This window comes from Caretta caretta, chromosome 7 (genome assembly GCF_965140235.1).
Source record: "Caretta caretta isolate rCarCar2 chromosome 7, rCarCar1.hap1, whole genome shotgun sequence".
Taxonomy (NCBI): Eukaryota; Metazoa; Chordata; order Testudines; family Cheloniidae; genus Caretta; species Caretta caretta.
The window spans coordinates 64816844-64828845 of record NC_134212.1 but is presented as its reverse complement, the minus strand read 5'-3'; the positions used below and the strand labels follow the sequence as shown (position 1 = coordinate 64828845).

Genomic DNA, 12002 nt, shown 5'->3' with positions numbered 1-12002 from the left:
TTATTTGGCACATCTATGGCCATTAAATGATTGTTCAAAGCACAATCCATTTCAATTCTTTTTTTTAGATAAACCACATGTTTATCAGGAAAGCCTCTGCTGTTAAAATAAAAATATGATTTATATACATCTCATATGGCAACAAAGCGCCTAGAGAAAAAGAATGATCATTTTGCTCTTTTACATCAAGTGGCTAGTGGACCTCTCACTGTGAGAATAAATGTGGACCATGTGTTTGTACTTAAGCCCAAACCTCCTACAACATAATTCCTTTATTTATTTCTCCTCAGTCAAAGAGACCCTTAGGGCTTTATTTGCAAAAACTTGTAGTGCTGTTGTTCCCACCCTTTTGGGGCAACAGTACCATCTCACTAGACTAAGACCTCACCTGAGTTAGGCCACGTCTACATTACCACTTTGGTTGGTAAAACTTTTGTCGGTCAGCGATGTGCAAAAACACACTCCTTCATGACATAAATTCACTGACAAAAGCGCCGGTGTGGACAGTACTATGTCGGTGGGAGACACTCTCCTGCTGACGTAGCTACTGCTGCTCATTGGGGGTGGTTTAATTATGCCGGCGGGAGAGCTCTCTCCCATCGGCATAGAGTGGCTAACTTGGAGACCTTACAGCGGCATGGCTGCAGTGGTACAGCTGTGCCACTGTAAGGTCTGTAGTGTAGACATAGCCTTAGTCAGTGTTCCTTTCCTCTTATTCTGTTTTCGGGCATTCTTGCTAGATGTAGAGGTTGGCCAGTTTCCAGTCCTGTGCTTGTGATCAGAGGCCAGGACAAGATGGAATGTGAGGTGGGCCATGGCTCCTGAAGTTCATCATGAAAGTGGGCAGGGGTTTCCTAGAGTACTAGGTGGGGAAGCTAGGAGGACTGCCAGTTTGGGTGCACATTCCAGTGGTTAGGAGCCTTTGGTGCAGTGCCGTCTGATATTTATTCTCTTGGCATGAGGTAGAAGCAGGGGTTTCTGAGGCTGCTGTGAGAAACTTCTAGGTGAGAAACATAGAAAGTCATCACAGATCCTCAGGGGCTGCAGACTCTAGTGCAAGAAGCCATCTTAGGTAAGTATATGTGGTCAGAAGAATTCAGCTTTTCAATATGGCAGTCAAATTATATGAAAGCAAACGTGGGCTCCTCACTTTAACATGTGCAATTAGACCCTTTGCTTCTTTTATCAAACCATTAACTTTAACTCCTCTGTCTTCACAAGCTCAGCTTTGCTGAACTCTCTCTAGTTCATTGGCATGCTGCATCTCTGAAGTTAACCACTCTCCTCCTTTTATCCCAAAAAGAAAGTGTAGCAAACATGAAGCAGGTGCTTGTCTCTTCCTTTAATTACATTCTTTAGGGCTGCTGTTCACTTGAGGGTCACTGTGTTGTCCCTTGCTCTGCTGCTAATATTTGTAACCAGAATCTGGCACACTCAAGGGTGTTGAGCTTCTCTGCACCCACATTGGCGTATACCAGCTTTCTTGTGGCACCTTTTTAGGGACAGGCCCTTCTGTGCCTTTGCTTTTGACCCCTTGTATAGGCCATCACCTCTGTTCAGTTTCTGCATTCCTCAGGGCCAGAAGTGAGTCAGCCTCTCTCAGGAAGGACATGTGTGTATCCTCAGTAAGCACTACCCCAATGCAGGTTACTTTAAATTTAAACAGAGTTCACTGAGAAAATTGGGGACAGCATCAACAAGTAAAAATCATGGCTTGGGAGGAAACTGTACCACCTAGATCTTGTAGATCTTTCGATTAAGCAAGATTAAAAATTGTGCATCTTGATTTTAATTTGTCCCTCTTGCCATCGGCGTGTGTCTCTTTCAAGGCTCAGTGGAACACCAGCAACCTGTTCTGCCAGTCTCTTGTTCCTCTTTAAGCCACCCATTCTGTATTTCCTCCATTTCATAATGTATTTCCTCCATTCATACACTCCTTTTCAGCAGTGTAATGAGATGGGACTGACTGATCAACACTGGGTTATCCTTTATGATTTCTACTACAACCTACAGGCCCATTCTGCAAGGCTCTGAGGACTTTCACTGAGGGTTTACAGCATTCTGAACTTCCATTGAAGTCAGATGGAGTCTTGCTGATTCTGAACAGGTGTTTCTAGTTGTATAGTATAATCATGGGAAGATTGCCTAATTTGGTTTATACCAAGGCAACAATGTTGCTAGTTCTTGTTGTATCTGGCACTTAGATACTATTGTGCTGTGCATAGTGCAATGCGTGGATAGATCATAATTTCTGTTGTTCAGTTTCTGGGAGGCCAACAGGCAAAGAGAACATGTCTGTGCTCTTATGAGCAGGCTATTCAGATACTGCATCAGCAGTGTTTTAGGATTAAAACAAAAATATATAGTTTTATCAATGTTTTGAGAGAAAACAGTTAATATTGGTTAACATCAATTTCTGCTATCACTACTCAGGAACGATGGATTATTCATGTGGGTAACTGGGTGTAGATATTATCAGGGAGTTCAGATTTCTGAGTTTGTTAATATCTGGAACAAAACAAACACATGAGAATTGATGCATATTAACTAAAACCAAAATCCTCACTCTATCAATGCCAAGACGACGTTGACTGTTTTTAATTGAAATAACATTCTCCCCCAACACACACAAAAATTTGTTTGATCTCAGTAACCATTAATTGATGGAAATTGTGAACCAATACAACACTCAGAGCCTTTGCAACTGCAAGTGGACTGTGTTGATATGGATTGTCAGGAAGGGCTGTATAGGAAAGGGAGAAATACGTTCATAAACTGCTAACTGGGAGTCCCTTTCCTTCCATTGCAAAGTAGCACTCTTTCTAGAACATTTAAGAACTGTCAGACCTTTACAAATTCTTTAGGCAAACATCAGTCGTGGAGTTTTGTACACATCTTAGAACATTGCCAAAAAATCTTACTGAAACTTCTGTATTAGAAAAAAAGTTGGAGGTGTGTTCCCCCTTCTTCCTAACCTGATTAGAAAGTTATTTAATGTGTTGTATATGTTTGGTCAGTCAAAGACAAATGAACTTCATCGGTGGTGATCCCACACACATTTCACTTGTTATACCTTAATCTTCAGCCAAATGATTTGTGTAAACTGTCTGCCCAACATTAAAGGCAAAATAAATTTATAAACCTCAAAATGTTATATTTAAATCTAATATTTTCCTTTTGGTTTTATAGCTGTAGTCTCATATGGAATCTTTTAGTTTGCTCTTGGCAGTAAATTAAACCAAGGGAAAATCAGTTCAAAAATGTTGCATAACATGCAGTTGTAACAGAAATAGTTCTGTAAATACTTAAAAGGAAGAAGGAAAAATTGCGCAATAAAAAGATTTAAGAGAAAACAAATCAAAACCATACAGAAAGGTATATTTTAATAGGTCCATTATTTTTATTATGTTGAATATTCTCTGAGTTATATAAAAAAATGAAATGATATGCCTGTTCATTGCATACATGATCTCAGCACTAGATTGAAATATTGCTCTATACAGCAATTAGAGCAATTACTGTTTATGGTTTGGATTAACAAACATTTGTTTACCATTGTAAAAATATTTTTAAAAGTAAGTAAATAAAGCATGGGATTATGGAGGGCCAAATTTTGCCCTTGGATACAAGCGTGCAACCCCACTGAAGTCACATGATTCATTTTTTTTTTACAGAGTAGAGTTTGGCTGCAGATTTCAATTGGAGTCTGTAAATTATGAACCATCTTTGTAGCTCCCTGATGCTTGAGTCACTGGGCATCATTTTGGTCATGAGGAACAATTTAGAACAGCCTCATGGCTCTGCTAAGTTATATTGACAGCAAGAGCTTCCTAGAGGCTCCTTTGACAGCTAGCATTGGTGATGCCCAGCCATGCCTCCCAGCCTAGTCAGGTTTATGCCACCCAGGCACTCACCTGCTTCAGAGGAAACCCCAAGCTGGCTTTCAGGTTACTGTTTGACCCCAGAGCAGCACAAAGCAGTCTTAGTGTGGAGGTGGGGGTCTGGCCCTAAAACTTCGTTTATCACCAGGAGATCATCAATCAACACCACCAGTGCAGTCTCAATTACTATACCGAGGCATAAACCCAAACTGAGTGGGACTAGGGAGATGATGCTGGAGTATTTTCACCAGAAATTTCTTGGGAAAATTTGAGACAGGTCAACAGACGCTTGTCATCTTTAGGGTGTGTTGCAAAATTTCTTTGTTTTGGAGAGTCTTCTGTTGAGTTGAGGAATGTCTCAGGCCATGTACTATGTGAAATAAACCATTTAGATCTGATTCATCTAAAGGATATGGCTTCAGTTTGTGTGCATTGGGACATCTGTTCCTCTTTCTTGAACTGAAGCACATCAAAATATATATAATGCATCCAGATACTATAGGGAGGGGACCTTAGAAATATGTACAAAATTTTAGCAAAAGCCAGCTTGAGTTGCAACATTTTATTTGCTGTAAGATGCTCAGGATGAGGGAGTGATGACCAAAATGCATGGTAGGTAACTTATATATGCTATGCCTAATATGTCCAGTACAGTACTTAGGGGGAAAATAACTGAAGGTATTTCCCTAAGTGCCATATCTGTGTTTTCTGATGTGCCTAAATCAGTTCAGGGTCTATTCATGGAGACAGGACTTTGAAAATTGGTGGGAGAGTCAACTATTAATGTAGTACATTGAAACTGCCCTCGGATGGGAGTAAGAGCCACACATGCTCTTCAGTCTTGTTGTTCTCTCCTAAAGTATATAGTTACTAAGCCATTTAATCATTTGAATACATTAACACCAATTTGCATTAACAAGTGTATTTTTGTTCGATGTGTTACCTCCTCTCCTCCCCACCCCCCAACCTGGCTAATGCCCTCCCTGCATTGTAAATTTTGTGGTTAAAGACTAAAATAAATTCTGTGGGCCTATTCTCCTCTTAGTTGCATGGGGTCCCATCACATGGGGTCCTCTTAGTTGCATGCAAGTCCCATCACTGCCCGTAACTGAGGGGAGATCTGGTTGTCAAAGTATTTCAGTAGTTGTTTGTTGTAGTGTAAAACTCCACATAGAATCATAGAATCATAGAATATCAGGGTTGGAAGGGACCCCAGAAGGTCATCTAGTCCAACCCCCTGCTCGAAGCAGGACCAAATTCCAGTTAAATCATCCCATCCAGGGCTTTGTCAAGCCTGACCTTAAAAACCTCTAAGGAAGGAGATTCTACCACCTCCCTAGGTAACGCATTCCAGTGTTTCACCACCCTCCTAGTGAAAAAGTTTTTCCTAATATCCAATCTAAACCTCCCCCACATAAGCATGTACAGATCATTTCCGTATACCATGAAAAATGCACATACATCTAATCCTGTCCAATGTTAGAGCTAATCTTGATTTACACATTTGATATTAGATACAACATACCCAGGTTTCATTTTTGTATCTGGTTCTGGAAAAAAGATCCAGGTGGTAGGAGTATTTGGCACTCACTATGGAATTTATATTGCTGTAGAAGTTTGTTAGCTCTGATTGACACAGACAAGAGTAATTGAGTAGGAAGGTAATGGTTATTGTATAATACTTAGTACTGGGCAGTTTACTTCCAGGATTCTAAATATAATAAATTTGGTAGTCGCTAAGGTGCCACAAGTACTTCTTTTCTTTTAGCTACAAATGTGTGAACTATTTTCGCCAAACAACTTATTACTCAGTTTTTGCCCTTTTTCCTGATGATGAACAAATGTATTATATCCATGCTTAATGTATAATAAATCTATAATCACACGGCTCTGTTAGATTGAGGGAAATTTTGTGGGATGTTCAAGCATGTTGCCCTGCCTTTTTAGTACTTATGAATATGAGATAAAGATAGAGGAGAATTGATTAACTGGTGCTCTTGAGGAGGAAAGTGACTTACAGTAAAGAACAAATTGATTGGAGCTTGAGAAGCTTGACTGGAGCTTCCAGGCAGTTCTAGAATATAATCTCACTAGGAGGTAAAGGCCTGATTCTGAGAGACATTGGGCACCTCTTAGACCCAGGCCGTGCATTTATTTTAGAAAAAATTGCACATAGTAAAAACATTCCCTGTTGTTTTTACTAGACATCTAGTTTGTAAACAGAGGTTCCACCTTTTGGGTACTTATTCAGCTCAAAGGAGGTTCATGCACCTCAGCAGTATCCCACACATTTGGTCATTTATATTGAACAACTACATTATGCCAAAGGGACCAAACTTGCTAATTCTAATGGCTCAAAAATATAAATATTTACAAGTTATTTTGAAGCTACAATAATCTGAATCAATCGTATTTTTTTTCCATGTTTAATATAGTTAAAATGTTTAGCATCTTGGTATATCATTTTTTCCCCTTGTGAAATAGGGTTGTCTGTTAATATGTGTTCATGGCAAATGTATGACAAAGCATGAGAGACAATTTTTCCTCTTCAAAATGGTTGAATTGATTCTCAACAGTGTTAGTGAGGTTTGTTCTTTTCTGCATCATGGTGGCCTGGACATTACAGCTTGCCCTGTAGCTATAAAAGAATTTCAGATTGTTGCTTCCTTAATCTTTATGAGAGGCTTATTTTTTGATTAAATACAAAATATAACACAATATCCCAAATCAAACCAACTCCATCCTCAGTCTCTTCCCTGCTGTTGGTTCCTATTCCTTGACAGCACTGAAGATATTAGATAGGATCATTAAGTTCAGGTATAGTTGATCTCTTTGATGTAACTATTTATTTCATTATGTCGAGAAGTAAGTGCTATGAACAAGATAGATTGGTTGAAACTGCAGAGCTGCTGATAATTACACTCCACAATGTGGGGCTAGGTGGCTTTTTTAACAATATTAATGGTCATACTTGTGATACTTGCATCCTTTTTTCATCCCACTGTCACTATTTATCACTGGTAAGTGACAGCACTATGTAAATATGTTTGATGATATCAAGATTGTATCTATATATGGATAGAGAAGAAGGTAGCAACATTGCCATTTATTTTAAAAAATGATTCAGAGGAAAATTAAATTTCTTCTCTTGGGGCATACTATGTCACTTTCCAGCTATTCTTCAGATGGGCAATTGAATCGATGGATAAGGTGTATTACTATTATCCAGGAGACCAGTGCAGTAAAGTAATAGAGAAGAGGAAAGATGGGTTTGTAGTTAAGGCACTTAATTAGAACTCAGGAGATCTGGGTTCAAATCTCGGTTATGCAACCGTCTTCCTCTGTGACTGTAGGAAAGTCACATAATCTCTTCTCTTCTCAGTTCCCCATCTGTAAAATGATGGTATTTCCTTTTTATCGCCTTTTACTTATTTTTTTCTATTTAGATTGTAATCTCTTTGAGGCAGAGACTGCTTCTTACTGTATGTAGGTACAAAGCACAGCACAGTGGGGCACCAATCTCAGTTGGGGCATGTAGGCACTACCATAATGCAAATAATAAAGAAGAAAACGTGTATCACTGAATCTGAAGTTTGGTCACTATTTGGGGAGAGTTATAGATGATTCCTTGTTGGTTCAAATTAGTTAATGACTTTTATCAGAAATGGTTAATTGTGTGCATCCTCTTTTTGTGTCTCTAGGATCTTATATTACATACATCTTTGTAGTATCTGTCTGAAATGTCTTATACTTGCTTAGCTGCAGTGATAAAAATGACAGGGTGACCTCTGAATGCCTTTTCTTGGGCTCATTTGGGGCAGGCTCTTTCAAGCCGTGATACTCATTCTCCATAGGAACAGGGCAATGCGGTGCATTCTGTCATCATCCCTAGATATGACAGTGCATAAATGAGTAAAGGAGGAAGTACACATTCAAAAAGGGAAAAGGTATGATGAAACCCCTCCTTGACACCCTTATGTAACTATTAATGTTGCTTGTAATACCATCGTTAGCCCTGGTTAGAAATGGAAAGATTGAGCATTTGTAGCTTCAGCACAACAAAAACACATCAGTTGGGAAAGATACTTTTTCTTTTGGATGTAAATTACTCTTTTACATAAATTGCTTTGTCACAAGTACCAGTAGAATATCTTTAAAAGGTAATAAGCCAGGCTTCTCCTAATTTATCCATCTCATGAGGTCTCCTTCAGGTTGCATCTGTGGCTAAGCTAATGAATCATCCTTGTTGGTTGCACCATGTTGGCCTTACTTACATGACTAGGTGCCCAATAAACACTGGACATGCTATGGAAGGGTATAACATGTCATCACTGTGGGGTAAAAGAGATTCTCTGTTGCTAGACATTGTGGAAGTGTACAACTCTCATTGATTTCCGGGGAGCATTTGCACCCGCAGATCTGTGAGGTTGGGCCTTTAACTGTGCCTAGAGGACTCAAGTCAGGATAACCTTTATCATGTGACTAGCCAAATCAATCTGCAGCATTCAAAGGGATAAACAGTTTTTTGTGTGTGTGACTGGAAAGGAAGAAATTAGACTATTCAAGCTTTTGTCCATTGAATGTGCCGAGTTTTTTCTCGTTTTGTATCTCAGAGCAGCTAGCAACTTGTTGGGGGAAAAGGTCCTGTTTAATTCTTAGGCTATCAGATTCTTCAGTAATGAGTAAATATGCTGATGTGGTCTCTTGAGTCTCTCTAACAAAAAAGTAAAACATAAAATTAAAAAACAGCTTTATTTCCAGTGCAGATTCCCCACCCAGCTTCCTAACTAATCTTTCTTTCTGAACACTTAAGAAAGGCCAAATTAGCTCATCTGAAAATGCATGCAAGAACAAACTACATCTGTTTGGCTCAATCTAAAACCAGGCAGTTAATGACAATTGGAACTAATTCTGTCAATTAGCAAATGTCCCCTAAATCAAATACCTGCTTTTTTTCCCCTTGGGCAACACAGTTAAGAGGGGGTGACATGAATGGGGTTCTATTTAGAAATGACTCTAAAAATACGTAGAGCTTGATTACACAATCAGCATAAAGCTCTTGTTGTGGAAGAGTGGGAAGCTGCCTCACTCCTGGAGAAACAGCAGGATAGATTTTGCCTTAGGATACAATCTCTTCTGAGCTGCTCAAGTGTGCACTGGGGATGTACATTCAGCACTGGCTTTTAGGGCAGTGAAGATAAATAGTCTTACCTGAGGACTGGTCAAAGAGGGGATTGCGGCCATAATAAATATTCCCCTCCATTCTTTCCTAGCTCAATGTTGGGTCATTTGTTTCCTGAGGGTGGCAAAAAGCAAACAGGTCCTACTCACAAGGACTGCTATTGTTACAGGACCCCACTGTGCAATGTGCTGTACAAACACAACAGAAAGCCAGTCCCTGCCCCAAAGGGCTTGCAATCTAAGTAGAAGACAATACACAACACATTGAGACAGATGGGAGAATACATGGAAACACTGAGATACTGTTGGTCCATGCAGTGGGCAGTGGTACCAGTGGCCTAACCATTGTGAAGATTTTTATAAGCATCATGACAAAGGAGAAATTTAAGGAGTTTTTGCAGGATCTTGACTGACTTTGCTGATGTGGACATTCTTTTATTATCATTCATATGAATTAGTGGATGTATAAAGTTATTAATATGTCTACATACAGATGCACAATTCTGAAATGACAGATACCCAATCCTGGGGAGTGTTCAAAATCAAAGCCCAGATCTAGAATTTGCAAATGATCCCAGTATTTTAACAGGCTAAACTAAAACCCTGGATTGAAATACTCCTACACTTTGGATTATTTGAAATCCTGTTCTAAATTCTGGATAGTTTGAAATTAATTTCTGAATTTTTTGTCTATAGCCTGCCTCTAGCTATATATTTTCTTCACTTTCTCTTGGTACAGAATGGGTCAGATCCTCAACTGGGCAAATGTGCAGAGCTTCACTGAAGTCAATGGTGCTATACCAGTTTAAACCAACTGAGGATCTGGCACAATATGTTACTCTGATTTCAGAACTTCTTTCATTCTTATATGCAGACAGATTGAAAACAAAGAGTCAGCAGTGTTCATTCTGTAACAAGAAAAGTACAGGTGTGGAAGGGGTGTTTTTGTGTTTATGATTATTAAATAGGCAAGGTAAAAACAACTAGATATTAAAATAGGGAAGATAAATGAGAATCAACCAGAGATAAAGTGTGTCCAGTATCCATCTTGGGTTTATAAACATGCCCATGGGATCTCCTTATAATGATTGTCACTTGTATTTGAGTATGACTGTGCCTGGAAATCAGTTTCCACATGTAGGGTTCAGGAAATGTGCTGAGGCAAGTTGGTGTCTACGTTCCTTCCTGCTGTCGGCCAAACTGGGACAATGGTATTCTACTGCACATTCTGCTTCCTTCGTAGCAGAGTGCCAGGCTCACCTGTCATGGGCTGTATCCTCTCAGATAATTAAGTCGAGCCCGGCAGACTGTATGTGCCGCTTGATGCAATCCTTGTAGTGGAGTTTGAGATGGCCAACCTTCTTATTGCTTTTTTCAAAGAACTCTCTTAGGCAGTCTGCTGTTATTCATATGTGTGACATGGCTGACCCAAGTAATTTGCCTCCACACTTAGCTTAGCTTAGCATGGCTGCCAGCCGTAGTAGCTCACAATGAAGTACTATGGAAGGGATCTATATGTGTAACATATAAGTCCTAATTGTACCTCATTTGGCCATTGAACTATCTAGCCTTTCCAGAATTGTTTTTTAATGTACCTACCACCTTTTTGTATGGCTGAAAGGTTATTTTTGTGTATTTCAGTGTTTGGTACTGGAATAAGACTAAGGACCACAGGGCTATAACTATTTTCTAAATGTTTTGGCCACTGAAACCAGGTACAAGAGAAATTTGAATGTTCTGAAGCTTTACACATTGATTTGGATCAATTAGCCAATGTGTCAATGGACAGTATTTTAACTTTTGTTGTGTAAATATAATACATTTTAAAACTTTTGCTGAATTCATTTCAGTTGCTAACAAATTTGGACCTTTGAAAATATATTTATGTAATCTTAAATATACGTGCACATAAAGCCATTAGGTAGGTAGGTTTGAAAATTTGGATCAATAATTAGCAGGCACTTTATTGATTATACTTTTGTTTTAGAAGTAGTGTTTAGCATAGAATAATGTGGCATATAGTTAATGTAAGATCAATATAATGGTATTCATGAAAGTAACATTTAGGATTAATATCCAGGAAAAATACTGAATTGCAAGTGTTAAACTGAGAAAAGTTGTGGAAAGCCCATTTCTTGGAACATTACAAACTTGACTGGAAAAAAATGTTTGCAGTATATGGGGATGGACTCGATGACCTTAAGCTTTTCTACCTCCAACTTGTTTGACTTTTTGACTCTACAATGAGAGACTTAATTAAAGCCCTGCATTTTGTTCAAGAAGCTCTTGCTTTAATGCTCTTCTAAAACAGCTGTAGTTTGACATGACAGGCAGAGATATATTGTTGCCTTGGGATGCTTTTCTTCTTTTGATTGATCACTGAATGGCTGAAAAATTAATTTTGGCATCTTTCCCTGAATCACTTGATGTGCATTAATTTAGTTGCTTGAATTCATATTATGATAAGGAATATATATTCAAGACAGAAATGTATGCCACAGCTTAAAAATACCAAAACTCTTAAATATACTGTAGTGCTTTTTACATTAAAGATATACAATCCTCTACCACCTCCTGGTGTAAAGCTTTACACATGGTCTCAAAACAGTTGGCTTGATTCTAGTCAAGCCATTTGATATGGTGGACCAGTATTTCAATCACATCTTTTACAGCAGTGATAAATTGTTTATCTTGTTGGGTATCTTATTGAAACTAGCTCAAATATAGCTGGTTGAAGTGGTATAAATGCCTTTTATGTCCACCAGCCATCCCACCTCCAGCAGAAGTGGGAGAAAAGAGAAGGCATGGCAGAGCCAAGTTCCACAAACCTGAATCCTCTGTTGGCTAAGGGAGCTTATTCTAGCAGTGCCAGCAACGAAGATTAGAGCAGAACCCCTCCTATTATAATTTACACTGGGCTGGGCATCCCTGAATCTGGAA

At 39.0% G+C, this 12002-nt stretch overlaps 1 protein-coding gene across 41 annotated transcripts in view; it reads left to right on the top strand.

Annotated features, from left to right (window-relative positions):
• The window catches only part of KCNMA1 (potassium calcium-activated channel subfamily M alpha 1), an 873358-nt gene that overhangs the window by 681685 nt on the left and 179671 nt on the right, over positions 1–12002 (top strand). The gene's annotated exons all lie outside the window — the stretch shown is intronic.